Below are 23,954 nucleotides of genomic sequence, written 5' to 3'. Positions count from 1 at the left end.
AAACTAGAGGCCCCCAAAGAGCATCTTGCCTAGGGCCCCCACAAAGCTAGAAACAGCCCTGTTTGTAATGTGTACAATTCTGTCAAATCTACTTAGGACAAACACAAAAACGTTTGTTGGCAACTGGTTGGCTAACTAAGTGGGGGCATCCTGAAGAAATAACTACAAGGGTCCAAAGACACAACCGAGAGGAACTCATCTTAATGAAGCGGGCGGAGATGTGACTCGTTTTTGTTGGCAAGGGCACATTTTTGCAGAATATCCAAATTCGCATAAGGTTACACAATGTATACCATATATCTAAGATAATCGGTATCAGTAGCTTAATCACCGATGCTAGGTATATTGTCCCATATTGTTTGTACACCGTCTAACGCAGATTAAGTTTTAGACGGGCAACGCACTTGTCCAAACTTTGTGGTACTCGTGAGTACTGTAGGTAAACTGCTCACTAATTGCCGAGTTTGACGTTTGCTAACGGTTAGAGTGCACAAGTTTAGGCTGAGGAGTTCAGCTGCAGAGCTTCCCTAAATGTTGACGGTGCAGTTGCTGAAAAGACTCTCTTGTTCCCACTCCCAGATTATTTCCCGCCGCACTGCTGGCCCTAAAAACTATTACTGCTTAAACAGTACAGCCTGTAGGAACCGACGGTAAATCCCTCATAACCTTGTCAAGGTCGAGCTTTTGAAGATAACAAGATTCTGTCGCGATAGCAAGAGCATAGATAAGAAATATACATTTTATAATCAAATATTGATTTTCTTTCTATCTTGTTTCCAAGTGTGTGACATCAAATTGACTTTGCAGCTCAGCAAAAGGCTGATACTTTTCGATGACGGTTGGCCGTCAACACACTGGCCCAAACGAGAATGAATGGTTAATGATCAACGTATCTGATGGTCACAAGCACCGATAGCTTCCACACATATTTTTCCCGTGAGGTCGAGCAAATGTTTACTCTTCCAGTCAATGCATTTCAGTCGATAAAATGAATCGTAATTAAGCAGGAAATGAGCTTAATGGCAAATTCTATTTCCGTAAAGGTGTTCCGGGAGGTATCGCAAAATGAATGTGAAAGTGTTTAACTGCGATAAATCCAGCATAATCTATAAGATGCACGAGATGATTAATGGAGGCCTTTTCCAAGAAGGCGACGTGACCTTTTTTTGCCACTTTAGAAGTAATGAATGGCCGCTTGATCTTCATGACACACATCAAACTGCTGCACCTTTAGGAAGTGTGTCTGTTTATCTTCCATTCACTCTATTATTTACCACCCATGCTTCCAGGTTGCTTAAAAATAATAATAAATCAATACATTGAAGTAAAATTTCCTAATAATAGTGCTTTAGAAAGCGATGGAGCCATTCTGAGTGTTGTAGAAATTTGTTAAAAAAAAAAAAAAAAAAAAGGATGAATATGTAGAAAATCTTGAGGCGTTGAAGTGATACTTCTCAAAAGAGTGCACTTGATGTTGCACTTGTCAAAAACCGATTTCGGGCAAACGTGGTGAACGTTGACTGATAAGAAGATGCTTTAAGGTGTTTAATCACCTCACTACTTTTGTTACTGGCCTCTTTTCAGTTGAACATCAGAGGCAAATGCAAAAGATCCTGCAAACGCATCATCTTCTTGCAAAGTTAATTTCATTCTTCAATGAATAAAAGTTAACAGTGCCTGTAAAAGGCCATTTAGAAAAAAAATAAAAATAAAATAAATAAAGGACTATTTTGCCCCCGAAATGCCCCCAAAAACTTTAACACGCTATTAAATGAGATGAAATTCAACAAGACCGGTATTGTCGTAACTGTAAGTGAGGAAATGGAATGGCGAGGAAAATAAAGCCTCGTTCCAGCAAGCATTGAGGAGAGACACCCTGGTGGCGCTACGGGAAATGCTAATGCGGCCTCTCTCTGGGCGGACGTGCTTTATGTAGGGACAAGACTGTAATCAAGCGCGAGGGCAGGCTCTAATTACTCATCTTCTCCCCTGTCTCTCAGAGATCACATCAGCGCTCGTGAATTACAGGCATCGGGGGTGACCCGTCTGTCAGGGGGCAGGCCTCACCCTGACAGCGGCCCGGCTACACCCGCTGCATTCAATTACGCCCCTAAACGTATTGCGAGCCGCAGCCGCAGGTGGAGGCTAGCGCGCAAAGCCAGAAGCAGCAGCAGCAGCAGCAGCAGCAGCCGCCGATTCGGTAGCGCTCGCGTGTCACGCGCGTGGATTAAATTTATCCTGAGAGCCGTGCATTAACCTGACTAAAGTGACGTAAAATAGGAACAATTTAAGTGAAGGGTAATAGCTCGGCGGTTAGCTTGGCTGCCATATTTTAATCTGACGTGCCAGATTAAATGTGCCTCGGAATCCTTTGATTTAAGGCATCTGGCAGCGAGCCCGCTAAACAGCGGCTCCAGTCTCCCCGACCGAGATGCTGTGCAACGGAGCCTTTGACGGGGAGAGTTGGGCTAGAGCGGAAAAATATGTTTTCTGCTGGGAAAACCTTCCCCGCGCTGTTTTTAGGTCTTCCCTCTGATGAGATAGCCGGCCTCCGTAGCATCCGCGCTGGTCGAGTTCTCTTGTTAGCTTTTTAAGCTAGCTACTGTACATGCCGCGTGATGTTGTTGGTTTACTTGGGGTTACGCAATGCCTAAACTAAAAAAAACAACTTCCTTTTGGGGTTGCCAGGATGAGCATGATATGGTTCTTTCTGCCAAGTCGTCCTCGATGATGTCACATTGGGTTTACGAAATGACAGCGGATGATTGACTCAAACATATAGGTTTGCTAGACCCCTCCTCTGTTTGTTTTGGATAATCCTTAGCCATCATTGACATTAATGGTGGTTTGATTTATCTAGGCTGATTCGATGCGGAGATTTTTTATTTTTTTTTTGCGTCGACGTGTTTTGCTGACGCTGCACATCAGCTGTGTTTTGTTTTGTTTTTTTTTGTTTTTTTTTAATACTCAAGTGATATACACGGGTGCCCGCTTCCCATCCCCGTGAATGATTTAGTTTTGTGTCCCAGGCCTGTTGTTATCGTGGCCCCCTTCGACAGGCCTGCTATGATAAGTCAGGGGAAGTGGGACGGGGGTGGCAGCGGGCGCGTGACGGAAAAGAGTCTCTTATCACCTATGGAGAGATCAATCATCCTCACGGGGGAAGAGGAGGGCCAGCCGTTATTTACAGTTCAACACATTTGCTGGATGTCGGTCATTCCTTTGGGCTTTTCTCGTTTGACCAAAAATACATATATTTAATCTTCATTGTAGCCTTTTCTTAATGAATGTATCTAGATTAAATATACATACAGTACTTGTAATATGTACTTTTCAGTTTTTTTTTTTCTTTATTTTCTTTCTGATTACTTATTAGCAAAAGCAAACACAGTTTTCAGCTATCTTAGCCCCCTTCTCCGCTCTCTTTGGTTCCTTTCTTATGTCAGATGCAAGCTAAATGTTACGACGTTATGACTTCAGCCTCATATAATACCGGTTGTGAATGATATGATATATCGCTGTCAGAAAGAAAACCCCCTCGGGTTTTCATAAATTGCTATTAAAACCATTTAGGACGTTTTAGCTGAGGTTCGACGGACCCTTTTTTGAACGGAAGCGGAAATAAATCACGTGAATATTGTTTTTTTATTTTTTTTTTGTGGAAAGTGTTAAAAGTGACTCATTGGAAGGTGGCAAGCGCTGTCTGCCTGTACAGGTGTGTTGTATTTAGATAGACGTTTCCTCAGGAATTTTGAAATTTTGGGGGGAAATTGGAATCCTGGACAATGCATCACAAAATTGATTTCCTAAAAAAAAAAAAGGACATGTCAGGACTCATGATATGAATACAGTTATTTTCTTCCATCAAAGCCCCCCCCCATCTGTCAACCTGCCGGCCGTAATTTCTTTCCCTGGCTGAGGAACAGCAGCCAGATAATTGCCTTTAAGTGCCGAGCTGTTATATCACAAGCTATTTTTCGTCTGAGTAACCAAAAGACGCGGGAGCTCGAACAGCGGTGCCGCGATGACGTGAAGTACTTTATTTGGCCTTAACGACCATTCGGTCTATATCACGCACGGACCTGGTCATTTCACACAATCATTATGTAATCTCACGCTAATACACAGAACCCCAGAGCTTTGTCGCAATTATTCCAAGTCTGAAGTGCGACTGTTATTGATCCTCTAATATCTCCTCTCCTCCTGGATCGCCGCCCGTAAATTATAATCATTATCTCCGGACTCTGCATTGTGGCTAGAAATAACCCTTCAATGACAGAATGTTGTACAATTTCCCCCTTTCAAATTGATCGCCGGCCCTGCGATGGAACCGGCGACGTGTCAAGGGTCGACCCAGCCTTTGCCCCATGGCAGCTGGGATCGGGTTTGACGTTTTTCGTTTTTTTGTTCAGACAACCTACAGAGTAGAAATGACTTGCTTGACAGTTTCATCTGTGACTCCAGTTGTGAGAAAAGCATAATTACATTAACAGAGGACAAGATGAACGTCATTAACCTGAGCTGGGACTGGCTCCAGCAGACCCCTGCAACTCTCAGTACAGGAGGAAGCGGGTGTAGAAGGCGGATGGATGGATATTTATTATCATGCAGTCACACACGAGGCTCAGTACTTTTCATTACTGCTGCTTTATCTATTTATTCATTTATTTATACGGCAGTATGAAATTCACCCAGTGCTTTATTTGCAGTTGACACTTTGGTAGTTTGGTACATTTCCCACCTACCCACCTACTATATGCCGCTGAACTGTGAAAAGCCACTATAGTGATACAACTGTGAGCGCGTAATAAAGAAGAAGTGGGTGGCTCGTGCTAGTGATATTTCCTCTGCTTTTTTTTTTTCTTCCCGCAGCTGCATCTCTTGGATATGGCGACATTGTCAGAAGGTCTGTGTTTACATTCAATTTATATGCGTAATTTATATACGTCTTATACGTAGAATAGACAGCATTCCTACCTTTCATCAAGTATCTTCATATGGAAAAGAGGCACAATATTCCCCTTTGCCCAAACAGTCCACGTGAGTTTTGTGAATCTGGGAAAGGCTTACGACCAGGTGTCCCGAGCTTAAGGGATGCTGAGCCATACTACCACCACTTGCCGGTCCACTTACCCTTTTTCATACATAAAAGATGAAAAAACAACAACCCTGGATGTTAGATTATTTAAAAAAAAAAAGGATACTGACATTTGTGAGAGAAAAGTATCATATTTGGGGGAAATATTGATGGTAAAGAGAAAGAAATCCATCCTATTTTAGGTAGTTAGTTAATCAGGCTTAAGAGCGGTGCATGTACGGGAGGGGATGTGGGACGGCACTTCAGGACACGTTGAGGATGGCCTCCTGCCAGGGATCGTTGTCCTCAGCTGGAAAAGGGGGGATTGCCCGTTCATGGTCGGAAGGGAAGTCCTAGGGCCAAGCACAGGAGCTTTTGGGGTAGATGCCTCCATGTTGCAGGAATGCCCAAAATTGAACCAGTCTTTGGGGCAGACCAAGGACCCACTGGAGAGACTGTCTCCCAGCTGGCATGGGAACATCTTGGGTTGCCCTCTAATGATCTGGTGGATTTGGCTCGGGAGAGGGCAGTCCGGGCTCCTTGCAAAGGATGCTGCCCCCGCAGCCCAGACCGGGATAAGCGGTAGTCGGTGAGGAGTACACGTATACCCACATAACAGAGTATCATAACACATATATGGACATATCAGAATATACAAACAACAATAAGAAACATGTCCTTATTGTTCCCTACAAATATGTATCTGCAGGAGTTGTCAGAGTAGTAGCATGTTGGTGAAGCTACTATGCAGACTGAGAATACAGAATGACGTCTCAGTCATGAGACAAAAGTTCACTTGTTCAAAGTTCAGTCGGATGTGCCTTAAAAGCTTAACCTAGGCAGACATTGACGCCTGACTTTTTCCGTATGACAATGCAATCAAATATTCTGATGCGGAACAGAGAAAGGAAGGATACTGTGGCCAATGTGGTTTGCGTTCGACTCGTAATATCAACGCAACAATGGGAACATTCCTCTCTTGTTGCCTACAAACATGAGTCTGTAGAATTTCCCAATACTGTTTCACACTTCCCTGTTGCCCGGCAGTATTTATGCAGTCTACAAACATTACCACGCTGCGAGAACAGGAGCCAAATGTGGAAGGACACAATGCCCGAGGGTGATTTGTTTAACTTTGAAAGGTTCTTTGGTTTGTGTTTTATTCGCTGGGAGCTACGCAGCGGCAGCGGATCATCTCACCCGCTCTCCCATGTGGGAAGCAGCCAATAGTGCCCGAGCGATGCATGTGGGTAGAGGGGGAAGAGATAACCCCACCAGGGACCAAACGACAGTCCTCATTTGGACGACATGCGGCACTCAAGCCATTTAGCGACACAGCCCCGCCCCCCATTTCCCTTCTGCTCTCTCAGGAGTGATGTCTTGAGAATGAGTTTTCTCATAAATCACGCAAGAGCATTTTAAGTCCTCCACAGTGAGGGCCCTCAGCGTTTGCAAATGAGGAACCAGGAAGACTCATGACAGACCCAACAATGGCGTAAACTACAAGATAAGACCACTCTCCTGTCAGCTGTCAATCTTCACAGCTGGACGTTGCCACTCCCCCCCCCCTCACCCCCCTCAACGAAATCCTGGATACCCTCCTTCCTTTTCGGTCACCTACTCCTTCCTTTATCCCATCTAAGTACTTCACCAAAGAGGGTGCAGCGGAGATCACCTGGGTCCGCGGGGCATCAAAGCGGCTTCAGCGAAAATAAGAGCAGTTCTTGAGAAGGGAAAAGCTGATGTAACAAGGAAGAGGTAGATTAGCATTAAGGACCAGGCCGACGTGCAAGAGAGGGGAAGAAAACACTTCCCGCACTTCGACAGTAATCGTCGCCGTGCATCACAACACTTCTAGATTTCTATTAATGGCAGGGGTACGGACGTAAGTACCCATCAGCAGAAAGGGTGCTTCGCGGTATGCAGAGATCAGAAATGTTGTTCCCGTCATGTCTTTTAACGGCGGCCTTGGCAGTGACGAAGCCGGCTGAAAGGCTTCGCTGCTTCCTTCAAAGACGGAGACGGGAGACGTGGCGCTGTATTACATCTCAAAAAATATAGCCCTACCATTATTGGCTCAGACTTCCCAAATTAGGCTGGCAGCGTTCACCTGTTCTCTTTGAGAGTTCCACCCCATGGGGCAAATTTTACACCATCATACACGGTGATGTTTGTTCATGCTTTTGAGGGTATAATGAGGACGTGTTTTTGGGCAGAAGTTCAGTGAGTCATCCACAAGGGTGACACAAGGTGAAAGATGACTGTTGCGACCAGACAGGATACAAGACTTTTGACGCTTCTGCTTTTATCAGTCGACACCCCTCTCAGTCTTCCTCCGTTACCTTTTAGCGCAGCGGTTGCTTTTTGCATTTATTCTTAGCTTACTTGTTTGTAAAAGACGCTTTTAGTATGGATAAAAAAAAAAAAATACACATGGCGCTGAAAGTCACTGTCCATCGGAGGTTCGGTGAAGATCACCACAAATTTTTTTTTTTTTGTTGCGATGGAATGAAAAGCGGAATGGGGACAGGAAATGACTTTTATTCAGTCTTTCGGGTTGTTTGCGCAGAGTGACATCTGACTGGATAGCCCGATGTGTTTGGCAGCTCCGATAGCGAAGGGCACGCCGATAATGCAGCTGACTGGACTTTGATCACTATCTGCAGTCCAGCTTTTGATGCCTAAAATCAATGGCCTGAAAGAGAGAGAAAAAAAAAAAGATTAAAAGAAGGTAAAGATGAGATTTAGTGCCTCACGCGTATGATAAAGTCGAACTCATTAGTCCTGTTTGTGGACTTGGAGAGACGCTTTTTTTTATATATTTTTTTTTTTCTTAAAGGTAACCACATTCAGAAAAGTGCAGTCGTGCAAAAACTTTTCCAGCGGAAGCATCCCGCTATGTTGGAATACTGAACCAGGTAGACACCGCTTGGAGATCTGATAAAATAAAGGAATACAGACACGCTTGCATCAGCGACCACATCCATCAGCGTCCTCCGTCTCGCAAGAGGCCCGCTGTGTGTGTTTGCGCGCGTTTGAGACCCATATATTTCCTTTCCTTGAAACTGTCCATACCCTGGGAGACTTTGAAGGGGGGGGGGGGGAGAGACATTTGACACGGCATCAAAGAGCTCCTCGGACAGAAATGGTTGCAGAGAGGTGGCAAATTGGTGGATATTAGCCAACATGAAACAAAAAGTAGAAACATCCGTATTACGTGGATGATGATGATGATGATGAAGATGATGGTGATGATGATGATGTGTTGCTTTCTCAGAACTCTTTACAGTCCCGTCCCCCCCCCCTCCCCGCTGTGGAGAACTTTCAGATACTTTGATCTCCTCTTTCCGCCAATGCGCTTGGGGAAAGGTGCGCGCCTCTAAAATTACTCGCAGTGGCAGCAGGGTTGCTATTTTGTGCCATTCTTTTGTTTTGCCACACACTATTAGTCTTTCAAGGCGTGGTTATTCTCTCGACGGAAATGTGTAGCGGAAAATAATGTCTTGTTTTGGAAAAGCAGCAGAATTAGGTGAACTTCTTGGAGGTGTTTCTGCACAGCGTCACTGTATCGGCTTCACATTTATTGAAAATGACGATAATAGTACCAGGCATCAGGGGCTGACACTGCGAGGCAGGACTCCAGCCTATAGCTTTGCTGCGGCAACTGTGCCCCTTTTTTTTTTTTTTTTACTGATGCTATTTGGTATCTTCATATTCCCGCGGAATGACTCTCTGCTCCTCATTCGTGAAATTTTCCGCTCGGACGCTTTGTCTGCTGGACTTGCCCATGTGTGTGATTGGTCAGATGCTTGCGCGCTCGTTCCATTTCATGTGCATGTGCAAGCCCTTTATTTGGAAAACTTTGGATTTGCCTCGGCCGACTTGCGCAGAGTGCGGTGCCGTCTTCGCCCGATGACAGCGGAGATAAGCTCCGCCAATCGGGTGTAGAAAATGAATTATTGAATAGGTTTACTGACCAAGTTGAAGAGAACCGTGGCGTGTGTTGAATGAGATTGCTGTTGTGACGTTAAGCGGCGATAACTGGAAGATCCCGTGAGTATGTTGAACTTGTGAAATAATCAAAACCAGTCACTATTAGTGCTGTTGTGCCCAAAGGTTCTGATTCCAGCCAGTCTTTTACTCTGGATTAAACATTGAAACATGCAGATACACAGAACTGTGACCTCCTCAATCATGGTAAAGGTATGTTTCTAAGAAGGTTCAATGTTGTTACGTACAGCACTCATCCCATCTGTGGCCAAAAAAAGTTTAGTTTGGAACTGTAATCATTGAGTGACAGACATTACTAAGATAATTGTTTCCCATGTTCCTTTCATTGTTTCAGGCATTTGGTTGCACTTCGGGTCTCAGTCAACTACCTGTTGTTCAGTCCTGGTAAAGCTTGGCACAATACAGCCCCCGCGTGACAGCCCCAAGTAATTACAAACTAGTAGTGCCCTTTTTAACAAGGACAATAACTTGGGGGTGCTTTTCTCCTCAAAGGATGCTTATTTGTGTGGTTGCATATTTTGGGTGGAGTTTTCCCCACAATGGAAAAGATGTGTACTGTTAATTGTGGAACATTTGGGAGATTTCGAGAGGAAACGGCGACATCAAGCGGTTGCATTGTAGATTGCAGCGCTCACTCACTCCCCCTCCCTCTCCCGAGATTGCCAGGGAACTACGTTGGCCCCGCGCACACATGCCTGAAAACCTCGTCCAGCTTCTTCTTCTTCTTCGTTGGTTTATTTGAGGACGCCAGCGTTCACCCTAAATACAAAACGCGCTGTCAGGCAGCTGGATTGTCCACACAAGGCTTCCTTAGAAACATGGCAGTGCAAGATGGCAGCTAACTGGAAGCAAGCCCCTCATTGAGCTATGTATATGTGCTTATATATTCTTATCTATAAATAAGAACCGTTCAATTTTTTTTATTATTGTACTGTTATTATACACTTTTAATATAATTACGGGTAGTATATTAAGCTTTTACTAATATAAAAAAAAATTATAAATCAGGCCAAATGGTACACACTTGACCTTTAACATCTCTGCAATCCTGATGCCTGGCAAAACTAGGAACACAGTAAATACTGAGCAGCTTCAGCGTGCCCCTCGTCCTGAGGACGCGCGTACTCTGGAGGGTCACAGAAATTGAGGCTTAAGAGAATGTCATTTTTTTTTGCTCAGAAAGTGTGTAATATTGTCAAGAGGCACAGTCCGCCTGCTGCGTGTTCAATTTCCCTGTGTAAGCGCTGCAGCGGAGGCTAAAGGGCTCAAAGATTTGGAGCACGCTGACGCCACACATTGTCAGTAAGATTCTTAGCGCAAGAGTGTGAGTGGAAATGGGAATAAAAACCAGGGCACTGTCGGTGGCGGGGGCAGATTTATCTGTCTCTTTAAATTGACAGTGGCAAACTGTTTGGAGCTGTTGGGTAACGGGTGACATAAGTGTAGGGGGAGAAGCGAGAAGCCTTCAGGGTCACTTTGAGGTTACGCCGTGGCCAAGTGTAGTGAGTGAGTGAATTGAGAGAATAATGGATGGGCTCGCCGTCAAAAGGAAGCGTTCAATTTAAATAAATAAATAAACAAACAAACAAACAAAGATGAGTGATTGGATGTACGATCTGTGTGCAAGGCCTGACACTCGATGCCAAAAGCTGTGAAACTGTGCCACCAAAGATTGCGGGATTGGTATATAGGGTGAACGCTGGCATCCTCAAATATACCAACGAAGAAGAAGGTGGACGAGGTATCCAGGTTTGTGCTCGCAGGCCACTGTAGATCACCGGCACGCTCGGGAGAGGGAGGGTACAGGGACCTGCAATCTAAAATACAATAAAAAAAAATCTCCAAATATCACACACTGAACCCTTTAAGTGTGCAGCGTTGCAAGTTGGATGCCTCCATGTCACTCCCGCCCCATCTCACTCTAGCCGTATCGCAAGGTCAAAGGTCAAATAAGTATGCCGTGAGTAATAAAGAAATGCGTTTATGCTTTACGGTGGCTGGTCCTGAAAAATTACCTGTTGAATACCAGCTGGAACTGGCGCACATTCTTTTCGAATAAATCACCGTGGACGTTTGCCGCTTTTGTCGGAAGAAACGCAAAGTGCGTACAAAGCAGAGCCGTCGCTGCTGCTCCCTTTTGAAGTTCAAGGTTTGTCTTTTGTTTTTGTTTTTTTCAAAAGCGGAATGCATTAAAAGTTTCTTTCATGGCTGTAATGTAATGATTCATCTCCACAGATGGAACCTTTTCCACGTGGATGTATTTAGTGGGTGTGTGTGCTCCCATGTGTGTTCCACAGAGGGCACAGTTGAACAATAGTTTGTTGTTTTCTCACTTTACTGTACAATTTGCATATGTGAGGCTGGATGCAGTGTGTGCACATTTCCCCCCCCCATTTATTTAAGTACTAATTTATTCATTTATTCCCACATTGAGGACTTAGAAATGAGTAGGTGCTGTTTCTTGGACTAAAACAGTTGATAACAGATGCACTATTAGCATGCTAGCTAGCTACTCTGGAAGTACATTTTTCACCAGAGAGAGCAGTTGCGTCCCGACTGCACATTAATGCAGTTTGCGAATTACATACTGACTGGAAAGTCAATTTGGGTTAAAAAAACAAAAAAACAAAAAAACAAAAAAGGATTATTAATCAAATTTGTGCCATAAGTTTTCTCTTCTTGTTTTTCCTCACTGTAAACTGATATGTGGAAACAAAACCCTCACTCACGCTGACCGCGTTTCACTCCTTTTGTGCCTGCTCCCTGACGCCTATTCGGTGAGCCAAAACCTACCAAACACCGCGCGGGTTTACAGAGCCGCGAGTTCACGTCACTCCGCGGATAGTTGCTCTCTGAGAAAGTTGCGGTAGCTTGTACCGAACCCCAGCTGATTCACCCCGCTCCCGCCAGGCCCCCGTTATCCCAGCGGAGCCAGGTAGCCGGTCTTATGTGCGAGCTTCCTGGTTGGCGAGAACAGAGAAGGAGACTCATTAAAAGTGATCCCTGCCGGATCACCTTCAGCCTCGCAATCCGGCAGGGTTCTTCTTGAAGAGGCGGTTCTAATCTCGAACTTGTTACGCCGCGTCTGTGAACCCGGGTTACCTTTTCAATCGGGGACTGAATAAGAACTTCCTGCTGTTTGTCCATTGAAAAAAAAAAAAAGAAGAAGAAAAAAGTCCTGACAGTGGAGGTAGTTGTAGTTGCGGAATGTGTCACTTTACCTGAATAAGTTATCATTATTCTTCTGGAAAATGTTCTTATTGGTTGTTTTTTTTAACATTGGGTGGAGAAACATAACCTCACAAGACTGAGGGATTGCTCGGATTTCACCGTCGACGTCTCGCGGATATATTCCGCTAGCCTACAGCAGACGGCGATTTCTTACAATGTTATCGAAATATGACAAGATCACAAAAGAATACAGAGAAGAAGAAGAAGAAGAGAGGGCCTCGCTTAGAGTTCTAAAACGAGCCTATTATCATGTAATAGCACAGAACTTTGCATGCACGTGTATTTTTTTTTTTTTTACACCTCTAGATGTACAACAATGTCAACTTAAAAGAATTGTACGATCAAGTCAAATCTGGAGATAAAGTGATCTCTGTGTTTAAAAAAAAAGAAGCGAAAAACGGTATGAAAACGTTATTCGCTGTTGAAAATATGTTTGTCTGTGTTTGGCAAGAGTTGTTTTGGGGCGAGCAGGCGATGGGTTTGACCTTCAGTCCTTAGCATCCTGGCTTAAGTTGTAGAGTCAAATAATCATCGGTCTGCTCTAAATGTCATGTACATAAGATTTTTTTTCATCACCCTCCAAGTTCTGATTCCCCTTCCCAAAGGCTTCCTATTGATTCTTTGCCATGGATGGATACTTGAGATAAATGCAAAGAGATCAAAGGAACTAATTGCGAACAATCAAAAGACTTCTAGGGACGAACTCAAGACGGGCGACAATAATCAAAAATATAAAATGCACCGACTCATGGCAACAGGCCAATTTACCAGTTGTGAACTTTCCTTTTAAAACGGAATCTATCGGAGTCTATTTTGAATGGAGAGCATAATTAGCACAGTCATGCTAACATTTAAAGATCATGATTTTTGTCATGTTTTAGATTTTGACACATGACACATGAATCTCACCTGTTCATTTTTTTTCTCTCACACTCACTCCTTTGCTGTGTCTCAATTCAGGGTCTGCATCCTTGAAGTGCGCATTTTGAAAGGGAGTTGCGTCATAGCACTGCGCGAAGGCTTGTCCCAATTCCCGAGGGTGCTTAGGACGCTCAAAATGCGCACTCGGAAATACGCACTCGTTTTAGCCGATTTCCAAGGCTGCACCGCTACTATCCTTCGCATACTTGTGTATCCCATGATGCTTTGCGTGCTGCAAAGCATCGTGGGACCCTGGGAAGTCGGCTGAAATTAGCGGCATGTACTGGTAAAGACACGACATATAAATTTAAGTATTGAAGTTTTGCATAAAGTATCCAGTTTTTAACGTAGGATTGTAGTTATTTGAACATGCAACGGCATCGTTAGATGGCGAACCAATGGTTAGCTTGATGCTATGAAAATGTCACTTCCGGGGTTGGACAGCCGGAGGGAACGGCGGTGACGCAACGAGGAAATACGCTGAAGGCTGGACCGTCCCGTGTGGTTACCGGGGAGGCGGGGTTTGGTCCGTCCTTCTAGGCCGGGTCCTCGAAGGACGCTTCCTTCAGATGGAGGACGCTCCGTTCGAAGGGTGCAGACCCTGAATTGAGACACAGCCATAGACATCCAGGTGTTGGCCCCCCCCCCTCCCAGAGCCTCCTGCCTCTACACACTCCTCCTCCAACAGCCCCTGTTTACCTTTGCCGCCTCTTGCTCATATCTGATAGTTACTGTTCCTCGCCCCCCCCTCCTTTTTTGGTGTCTTTCCCTCCTTTTCTGACGAACCCAGACAGGCGCGGCCTCCGTCTTCAGCGCTGGCTGCGCTCCGCGCTGTTCAAAGGGGCGTCATAGCATAAGTCGCGTCCCCCCCGCTCCACCCCGGAGGGAAGTGTTGTAAAGGGATGGGAATCAGAGAGTCGAGGGACGGATCAAAGCTGGGGTATAATCATATGTGGAGGTGGGGGGGGGGGGGAAGCGGCGGCGGCTGAGTACAAACCAGGGCGGAAAAAAGAAACGTGCGCTAGCGCCGCAGCGAGAACAGAGGTTGCGCATAAATACACCGCGTCCCGCCCGTTTCATGGCGAACGAGCCGGCGACGCTCAGCCTTCCATAAGGAGATCACTCATGCAAGCAGACTTCCAGAATAACACGGCAAAAGTCAAGAAGATCTTCAATTGAGCTACACACACCGGGGGCGACACACCATAGTTAGATTTGGGGGGCGGGGGGTCGGGGGGGGAATGAAGGAGGTGCACATCAGATGGCGCTATACTCCCCTGCCTTCAAATACAAAACATGCACAAGGGAAATGGAAAGATGGAAAGGCGGAGGATTGTGCGGTGGAAGGGGTAAAAAAAAAAAAAGAACAAATGACAAGCGGCGTGCGCTAACAAAAAAAGAAGAAAAAAAAAAAAAAAATGCGCGCGACATTCCCATTGTTAAAGTGTGGAAGTAATTGCTTTGCAGTCTGATTAGCTGAGCATCGGAGCACCTCTCGCAAGCCAACTTCCTCCCCTCGCCTAAAAATGTCTAACAAGGGCGACACGAGCCTGCGACGGCTTTGCACTTTGATTAAAGCTAAGTGAGCGCTCGCTGTAATCCTCGAATCCCTTTCAGCCCGCCGCGGGATTTAGGTGAGAATGATTTCCGCTCGGCGCCGGGGCGAGATTTGCGGCTCGCTTTGCCTGCTTTGTTTGGGGATGACATCTCAATGTTTGCTCAATCAGTCTGCACATGCTTCCCAGCCCGGCGCGCGGGACTACAATAAAGTACCTGAACATCTGCCCAGTCGCCCCCAAGTTAAATACTGAGCTAACACCAGCCGAGCGCAGATTCAACACCGCGCGATACTGTTGCCCAAACACATGTAGCAAAGCTGGGTGGGGTGGGGTGGGGTGGGCCCCCCCTACCCCCACCCCACCCCCCACTTCTTTTCCATCTCACCATCCACCGATCCCGACTGCAGAATTTTCATGGAGACACTCATTCATGAGCTTTGCAGTCCTAACAGCACACGGGAAAAAGTTGTGACCCCTTTTTTGTGGCCTTGCCGAAATAAGCTGTTCGAACCATTGACCTTATATTAAATAGCCACGATATTTATATCGGTCAAAGCTTTGCATACTGTGCATGGATACATTAATAACAGTGTGAACTCACAGTACAATCAAAGTAATTTGGTTTTTCTACCCTACCTATACTGTATATAAGGATGTCCATAGATCAAGGGTCTCGCTCCCAGTTAGCTGCCATCTTGCACCGTCATATTTCTAAGGAGGCCCGGTGTGGACAATCCAGCTGCCTGACAAGCACGTTTGGTATTCAGGGGCTGTGTCTCAATTCAGGCTCTGCGCCCTTGAAGTGCGCATTTTGGAAGGGAGTCGCGTCATAGCACTGCGCGAAGGCTCGTCCCAATTCCCGAGGGTGCTTAGGACGCTCAAAATGCACCCTCGGAAATACGCACTCGTTTCAGCCGATTCCAAGGATGCACCGCTACTATCCTTCGCGCACTTGGGTATCCCATGATGCTTTGCGTGCTGCTGCAAAGCATCGTGGGATCCTGGGAAGTCAGCTGAAATTAGCGGCACATGCTGGCAAAGACACGACATATAAATCTAAATATTGAAGTTTCACATAAAGTATCCAGTTTTTAACGTAGGATTTTACTTATTTGATCATCCAACGGCATCGTTAGATGGCGAACCAATGGTTAGCTTGATGCTATAAAAACGTCACTTCCGGGGTTGGCCAGCAGGAGGGAACGGCGGTGACGAAACGAGGAAACACGCCGAAGGCTAGACCGTCCCATGTAGTTACCGGGGAGGCGGGGTTTGGTCCGTCCTTCTAGGCTGGGAAGTCTAAGAACGCTTCCTTCAGACGGAGGACACTCGGTCTCAAGGGTGCAGAACCTGAATTGAGACACAGCCACGGTGAACGCTTGCGTCCTCAAACAAACCAAAGGGAGAAAAAAAAAGAAGGTATCCAGGTTTGGGCGCGCAGGGCCACCGTAGTTCACCTACAAGCTCGGGAGAGGGAGGGTGAGATCCGAAATGTAACCACTTGACGTCGCTGTTTCTTCTCAAAATCTCCAAATATTACAAGCTTGGCCTTTTAGATGCATATTCCAGGGTTTTATAAGGGAGTGTCGAAAACTTGCATTCTGTCGTTTGGCACAACGGGGGGCCGCCAAATATGGTTGCACGGAGACTAAAGAAGCACTGAGTTAATACTTTTGCAAACTGGTTCAAAATGTGTGTCAGTCTAAATTGCAAGTAAAACAATTCATTAAATAGGCCCGGATGTCCATTTTGTCCAATTTGGTCCAAATTTAGGCTAGATAGTGGGCGTGGCCACAGTCTGCTTAGCAGCTGGTGGGCCGCTGTTGCACTCCACGTACACATACAAATATGGAATCTTCCGGAACAGCGGGTGATGACATCACGATAACCCCTGGACCTTGATCTATGCAGTTAGCGGTGCGAATGCATCCGATCACATGACCTATGTCATGTCGTTTTATGAACGACTGAAACACACACCGGGAATGTGTGTGTGTGTCTGTGTGTGTGTGTGTGTGTGTGTGTGTGTGTGTGTGTGTGGGCGCCTGTGTGTGTTACGCACAGCGCTCACGGGGCCTCAGGCGGAAATAGAAAGAAACCGGACGGAAAAAAAATTTAGGACGGAACAAATTACTTGGGGACGTATGTTGGGTGCGGTAACAAAAGTAAAGTAGCCAGTTTATTTATTTTTTCCAAAAATGAAAACGTTTTTTGGAACGCAAAACACAAAACACATAGCTTACCACCGCCAATGTGAATGGATAGTGGGTTCAATATAAAGCGCTTTGGGTGCCTTGAAAAGCACTGTTTAAATCCAATCCATTATTATTATTATTATTATTATGATTATTATTACCAGATAGTATTTGAAGTAGAAATTGAATAGAAACTCCAACAAATTCCCCCAATGCTTCTGCTAGGATGCCATCAGGTGGTCACGTACTGCTGTTGATTGGCTAAAAGTGTGATTTATGATGCTTTAGTGACAGGGCTAAATCAGTGTTTGTGTGTGTGTGTGTGTGTGTGTGTGTGTGTGTGTGTGTGCCTGCGCGTCTCCACCACGCAGTGCCTTCGGGAGCGAGTTGACTCGAGTTTGTTTGGTGGGAACAAACAAGCCTCGGCGCTTCCTTTCTTTTTATGCTTGTATCCATTAGCTTTGCGGTTAGCGCTTTGTGATTAATTGTGTGCAGCTGGCAAACAAGCGATTCCCCGCAGATTTATTTTTCTGTTTTTCTTTTTTTTTTACACTGCAACTGTCGAGCCCTTCCCCTCCGCTCCCCCCCCACACCTCCCCCCTACGGACCAACCCGGCAGTGTCTCGGAAGAGCGGGTCGGCGACGAGAGATCTGCACCGGTGGCAACGTGACTCCGCGCGAGGCTTCGGTTTTGACATTAATGGGCGTAAATAATCCCCCGCGGGCTCGCGCCGCTCCCCGGGATGACAGGGGGGAAGTGACTGAATGAGTAATAAATGCTAACAGTGGATCGGCCTTTTTAATTAGCGAGGTTCCAAACGAGAAGCGCAGCGAGATGTCGCCGAGCTGTGTGTCGTTCGATTGTACTCAAAATCCGTTTCCGTGTTCACATGAAGGGGGCAGCGGACGGCGACCTGTTAAATTGAATTTCTCTGCATGCATTTTGTATTTTATTTTCTAAAAGCAAAGAAAGAAAGGAAATCGTCATGGTATATTTTGCGTTGTCACTCTTTTTTTTTTTTTTTGTCACTTATCACTTATCAAACCGAAATAAAGAGGAAAGCTAAAGATTAGCTTGCGGTAAAGAAGAAGAGGAATGGAAAGGTCACAGTTCTGTCAGCGTCTACATAGGCCCGGTAAGACCAATGCAGCAGTTTCCAGCGGTTCATAGGGATTTTTTTTGTTGTACTTGCTTTTAATTGACTCTTAAGTCTTCCTCCCTAAGTCGTAGAAGTTGTCGATCTCTTTGTTTTGTCGAGAATGTTTTTTTTTTTTTTTTTTTTTTCGGGAATCACAAATTGCCCAGTTCCAAGCCAAGAGTGTTTTTGTTTTGTTTTTTGCAATCATCCACTCTGCAGTTTGCACCTTTTTATTTATTTGTTTTTTGTTTTTTAAAGGAAGCAAACCTGGCCGGGTTTGTCAAATGGAGTGGGAGGAGCTGCTTTGCCCATTATTCACGGCGAAATTACGGAAGCGCATTGAAGATGGGGACATTTCTCCAAGAGTGGAATAATACGAAAATCCGAGTGATTAATCCGGCACTTAAGCGCCGCGATAAAGTACCGGCCGCCTCCGAAGGTAACTTTGCCTCTCGGCGGAGAGACGGATGTGTTTGCGTGCTTGTCGCGGTACTTTTTGCCGGAGGGAAAAAGTTCACCTCGGGCCCGGCGCGAATCCGTCAGAAAATGAAACTACGATAAGTCAGCCGTCGACGCGATGTGTCCACATTATGCACAAATATAGCGTCGTCAGCCCAGGCTCCCCGAGATGCAACATGAGAAGGAGGTAGAAGAAGAAGAAGAAGAAGAAGAAGAAGAAGAAGAAGAAGAAGAAAAAAAATCACCTCCCGAAGTTCCGGATTGGTCCACCGCCTAATCCTGTTGTTGATGCAGACTTCCCAGCTACTTTGAGGATGAGCTTACAGGGTTTGCTGTGAGTTAAAGACTCTCGCGCTGACAGTTATACGTTAGCTTACTGAGAAACTTCAGAAATGTTTTTTTTTTTTTTCTTCTTTTTTTTTTTTGAACAGTTGCGGGATTACGCCATTTGATGGTCTGAAGCTCGGTGCGTGCGCGCGTGCGTGCGAGTGGAGATATTTGGCCGTCGCCAGAGTCTGTGGCACGGGGGGAGGAGCCGCCGGTAAGCAAGACAGACAGACAGGGAGCGCAAGCTGCTTTGCTTTCCCTGATAGATAGAGATGGCACAGAGGGCAGCCTGCGTTTATTGCTTCACGTGGTGGAAAAACACAACCTCCAATCAATTTCACAATTAGCCCGATCAGTGTTTTAATTAGAAAAAAAAAAAAAAAAAAAAAAAATCGCAAGGCAATCGCCTTTAAAACAGATCAATTCTGACTCAGGGGGCAAGCAGAGAGAATTCCCCCCCCCCGCCCCGGTCGGTTCGCCGTCCCCGCATCTCTGTCAATTCAAAGGCCGGCGTTGGACCCCGCTGTCATTACAGGGTGCACGTATAGCCGCATCAAGTCGAGCACTCCATTCTTACAAGTGCCTTTTATTTGAAGGAGAGGCAGACGGGCAGAGGAAAAAAAAAATGGGCCAACCTTGAGCAGAAATCATTTTCAATCGCTTTTAAAATGCTATTTGGATTTCATAACTAATTTCCTCTCTTCACAGGAGGCGGTAGAAAATTTGCTGTGTTAAAAAAAAACAAACCCAAAAAACACAGAAAATTAGAAAGAAGCAACTAATCAAAGTCATTGTGCACTAGTTTTGAGCATGTTTTGTGGCTAAAGAGACCTGCGTGGGGCCCGCGGCAGCGATTTTATGGCAACTTGATGGAATTTCCCCCCCCCCAAACGAGGAGGAGAACCAAAAATTGAAGGTGTTTCCCACAGGGTTCCTTACTGTTTTTGTAAGAGTCACGGCGAACACATGTCCTAGCTAGCCACAGGTAAGCAGAAGCTACCTTGTGGCTAGCTAGCTAGAGCCTCAAAAAGCATTTTTCCCAAAGACCGCACGCCAGTGGTCCAGTTCGTAATATTTGGGTTGATTTATGATTGATTGTATTGGTAAAAGCTTAAAGTGTACTGCCCTTAAATACTTAGATACAAGTGTATAATCGCAAAAACGAGAACCACATATATTAGGCGGCTAACTGCTCCCAGTTAGCCGCCGTCTTGCACCGCCACATTTCCAAGGAACAATCCAGCCCGCCTGACTGCGCTTTTCATAATCAGGGTCATCGTTCGTGTCCTCAAGTAAACGGTTTGGGTGCGCAGGCGACTGCAGCTCACTGGCAAGTTCAGGAGGGGGAGGGACAGTGAAAGGCGCCGCAATGTAAAACGAAGCCGCTTGATGTCGTTGTTTCTTCTCCAAAAATCTCCAAATGTCACACACTGGACCACGCTGGAAGTTGAGTACTTTTAATCTTTCTAAAAAAAAATAAAAAAATAAATGTTTATAAAGGCTAGAAAATCCTCTAGTAAAGGGTTTTATATTCCCGGCGCAGCGTCATACGTTGCTGCTGCGTCTTGGCTCGTGCCGATTGGCCGGTGCGTCCCGATGAGTTACGGAGGCATTGGCTGGAAGTGACACTCCCGCACTACATAGTGCCAAAGCCTGCCCAGAAGCCAGAAAACGTTCTTGCCGTATGCGGCTGGTGGAAGAACTCTGCTGAAATGAATGGGCGAGTGGCATTAAGCCTCGAACTGATTGAAAGCAAAAAAATAAATAAATAAATAAAAAAAAAATGAAAAGGTTGACCAACTAAAATGAGTTGATCAGTTTGTTTCCTACTTTTTTTTTTTTTTTTTTTTTTTCCTTGACTGCTTTTGCAACATACTCCCCAAGCGCGACTACTTTACACTTCCGCCCTCACATTTTTTTCTCCCCTCACGTCTTGCACGAATCCCCTCCTCTTGCTCTCACGCCATTGCGCTCATGAGCGCCTTTGCCATTTCCCGCTCAGCTCGCCGCGCGCTCCGCCGGAGCTCGGGGAAGAAGAAGAAGAAGAAGAAGAAGAAAAAAGAAATCTTCAAACGGCGGCAGGTCAGCGACGCAGCCATAAAACTCACTCCTCCTGATGAAAGAGTGCCACTTCATGGAGGAGGAGGAGGAGGAGGAGGAGGAGGTGTGGGCTTAACTTGGGGGTCGGGGGCTGTCGGGTCGGGGGGGGGGGGGTTAGCAACTCTTGACTCTCCCCTCGTGCGGTTTTGGCCAACCAATTTAATTGAGACCTGACCACTAGAAAGCATATAATACACACACACACACACACACACACACACACACATACTTTATGTGCATATATATATATATATATATATATATATATGTATATATATATATATATATATATATATATCAACAAAATTGCAGGTATTAGAAAGAACAGTTTCAGCAATAGAGGCTCTGTTTCCCCTCCTCCAGCGACATGTAAAATGTTTACTACCACCATCTACTGTTCACACGGAGGAGTTGATTATTTTTTTCAGAGCCGGGGGTGAAATGGCTTCATTCTCCAGTCGTCTGCGTAGGTTCTGAAAAGACCTTGATTTTATAAAACGGATAAAATAGTGAACTCAGCGAGGAGGGGGGGGGGGGGGGGGGCGGGAAAGGATAGGATAATTTGACCAAAATAAATGAATAGGCAGATGGCGAGGGCCTCTAAAAATACCCGCCCTGGCATCATGTGCCCCCCCCATCTGAGCCACTTCTGCGGAAGAAAGCCCTTCCCCACCCTCATTAGTCTCAGCTGCATTTGTTCACTTCCGTAGCCTTTTTTTTTTTTTTTTATTTGCGTTAAATTTAGAAAGGAAAATAATGCTGAGCTGCACCTTCTGTGAGAGCAAATTAAAGGAGGCTCGACAAACGTTGCTGCAGCAGGAGGTCAGAGGATTTGCGGGTGTTGTGGGGGAAGGCGGGGCCGGGAAGTTTTGCAAAGAGAAAAAAGAAAGAAGAAAAAGAGGCAGAACTCTGAGTTGGAAGCGCGGGTGCAAAAAACAGCTGGACCGCAGGAGGCGTGTCCGTTGTGCCCCTCCCCTGACCCCTGCCGCCCTCTCCTGGGAGCTCTTTAACTCGGGGCCCCAAAGAGACTCCTCCGTCAGTCACACGGACAAGCCAGGCTCTGATTGGATCAGGGATTGATTACCATCGGGCGGCGGCGGGAACAATGCGGGCGCTGGTCAACGGGCGCCTTGTAATCAGGCGCTGTCGCAAAAGGGGGCCGGTGGGGGGTTAAAAAAAAATAATAAAAAAAATGGCTCGGCTGATTTTTCGGCGCACGCTGAGCGTCGTCCTTTCCAGAGGGGAATGGAATGAAAAAAAAAAAAAAAAAAAAAAAGCGGCGCGACAGACGCAAAAAAGTTAATTTTCTGAGTGAGGTCTCAGCTCCCGACCCGAGCGCTTGCTTTCTAGCCTGGCGCGTGACTCATCTCTGGACAACGCAGCGAGACACATCTGTTCAACCACATTAATCCACATTAATCTCTACACAAATTATGTTTTGTGGAGAAAATCCAGCTTCATGGTCATTTGGGTTGAATATCGGTATTTTGTTTTTGTTTTGTTTTGTTTTGTTGAAAAAAAAAAAAGGAATCTAATAATTATTATTATTATTATTATTATTGTTGTTATTATTATTATTATTTGATTCCTGTCTTTGAAAGGTAATATCTCATTAAGCTTTCCCCTACACTCAGTTAGGCCTTTTTCAATTCAAAAAAACTATAGATGTCCAGGTACCGATACCTGGGTTGAGGACTCTACTCATGCTCGTAAAAATACATGGCGGTACCGCAACACCGATACCACTATGTATATGACAATTGTGAGTACTCAAACTCAAGTACTTGTACTCAACTGGTTCTGTAAAAAAAAAAAAAAAAAAAAGCAATCTCACTGCATCCCTACTTTTTTTTTTTTCATTTCTGGTGTGTCCTGACGGCGGGCTACAGATACAGAATATTGGCTGACAACGCTAATGGGAATCAGCCACGGAATGGCACATGTTCACTTCCAACAATATTTGTAATATTTCCGAGGCCTTTGCTAGTTTCACAATTATCTACAGGACCTGCGGGATAAACTCATTGTCGCGTGCGCTCTTTCTTCCCGCCGCGACGACTCGTCCTAGGTCACGAGATTAGCAAACTCCTGGCGGAGCGCGGGCGCGAGCATTGTTCCTTCCAGTGGCTGTGATATTTTAAACACCCGCGCGACTTCAAGCAATTCAGGGGCGCTGGCTTTAAAGTGCTAATGGGCCGGATATTAGCGATGTAGTAAAGCGTGTAGCCAGGGGGGCCGGGCGCGCGTGTGCGTTTGTGTGTGCGGTAGGGGAGGGCGCTGTCTGACTGCCGTGCGCCGGTATCCTTGGTCGTGCGCGAGGCTGCCGTCGCGCCGAGCGGAGGCAGTTTCAAGGATTACTGTCGAGGCGGAAAAGAGGCAATTAATCTCCGTCTTGAAAATGGGATACAGCGGAGCTTCAAGGCCTTTTAGGATCTTTTTTTTGGGGGGGGGGGTAAAAAAAAAAAAAGAAAGAAAAAAGATAAGCTCGTGTTTACTAGTTTCCCCCCATGTGGTCACAGTGTAGTGTTTGAAAACGGCACGTGTGGGCCAGTGAATCCAGGAGCGTTTAAAAAAAACAAAAACATTTTTATTTCAATCTGCGAAATCTGTTTTATTTTGCGATCGGACACGGGCGAGAGCGCCGCGGTTTCGATTTTTTTTTTGTTTTTGTTTAACTGGTTTCCAGCGCCGGCGCCAGTTCCCGAGCGACTCCCGGTGTCAGAGGCGCTATCAGTACGGAGCAGGGTGTTTGATCAGAACTAAGCTTTGCTGACATTTTATTTGTTTGTTTGTCTGTTTGTTTGCTGTCAGGTCAAAAGCGGAACGGGGGCTCACGGCGCATGGATTGGCGGCGAGCAAAAACAGCAGGGGGAGAAAAAAAAAAAAAAACCCAAGGAAATATGTGGTTTGTTCACGACGGAGCCATACTAAAGGT

At 45.7% G+C, this 23,954-nt stretch overlaps 1 long non-coding RNA gene across 1 annotated transcript in view; it reads left to right on the top strand.

Annotated features, from left to right (window-relative positions):
* The window catches only part of LOC142899483 (uncharacterized), a 25,243-nt gene extending 1,289 nt beyond the window's left edge, over positions 1–23,954 (top strand). Inside the window, exon 3 of the long non-coding RNA XR_012928777.1 lies at positions 23,831–23,954. This is a non-coding gene — a long non-coding RNA (uncharacterized LOC142899483). The remainder of the gene's footprint in view (positions 1–23,830) is intronic.

Source organism: Nelusetta ayraudi, unplaced genomic scaffold, assembly GCF_046127955.1.
Source record: "Nelusetta ayraudi isolate G7.1 ecotype Tasmania unplaced genomic scaffold, CSIRO-AGI_Nayr_v1 ptg000073l, whole genome shotgun sequence".
Taxonomy (NCBI): domain Eukaryota; kingdom Metazoa; phylum Chordata; class Actinopteri; order Tetraodontiformes; family Monacanthidae; genus Nelusetta; species Nelusetta ayraudi.
This window is presented reverse-complemented; position numbering and strand designations above follow the sequence as displayed.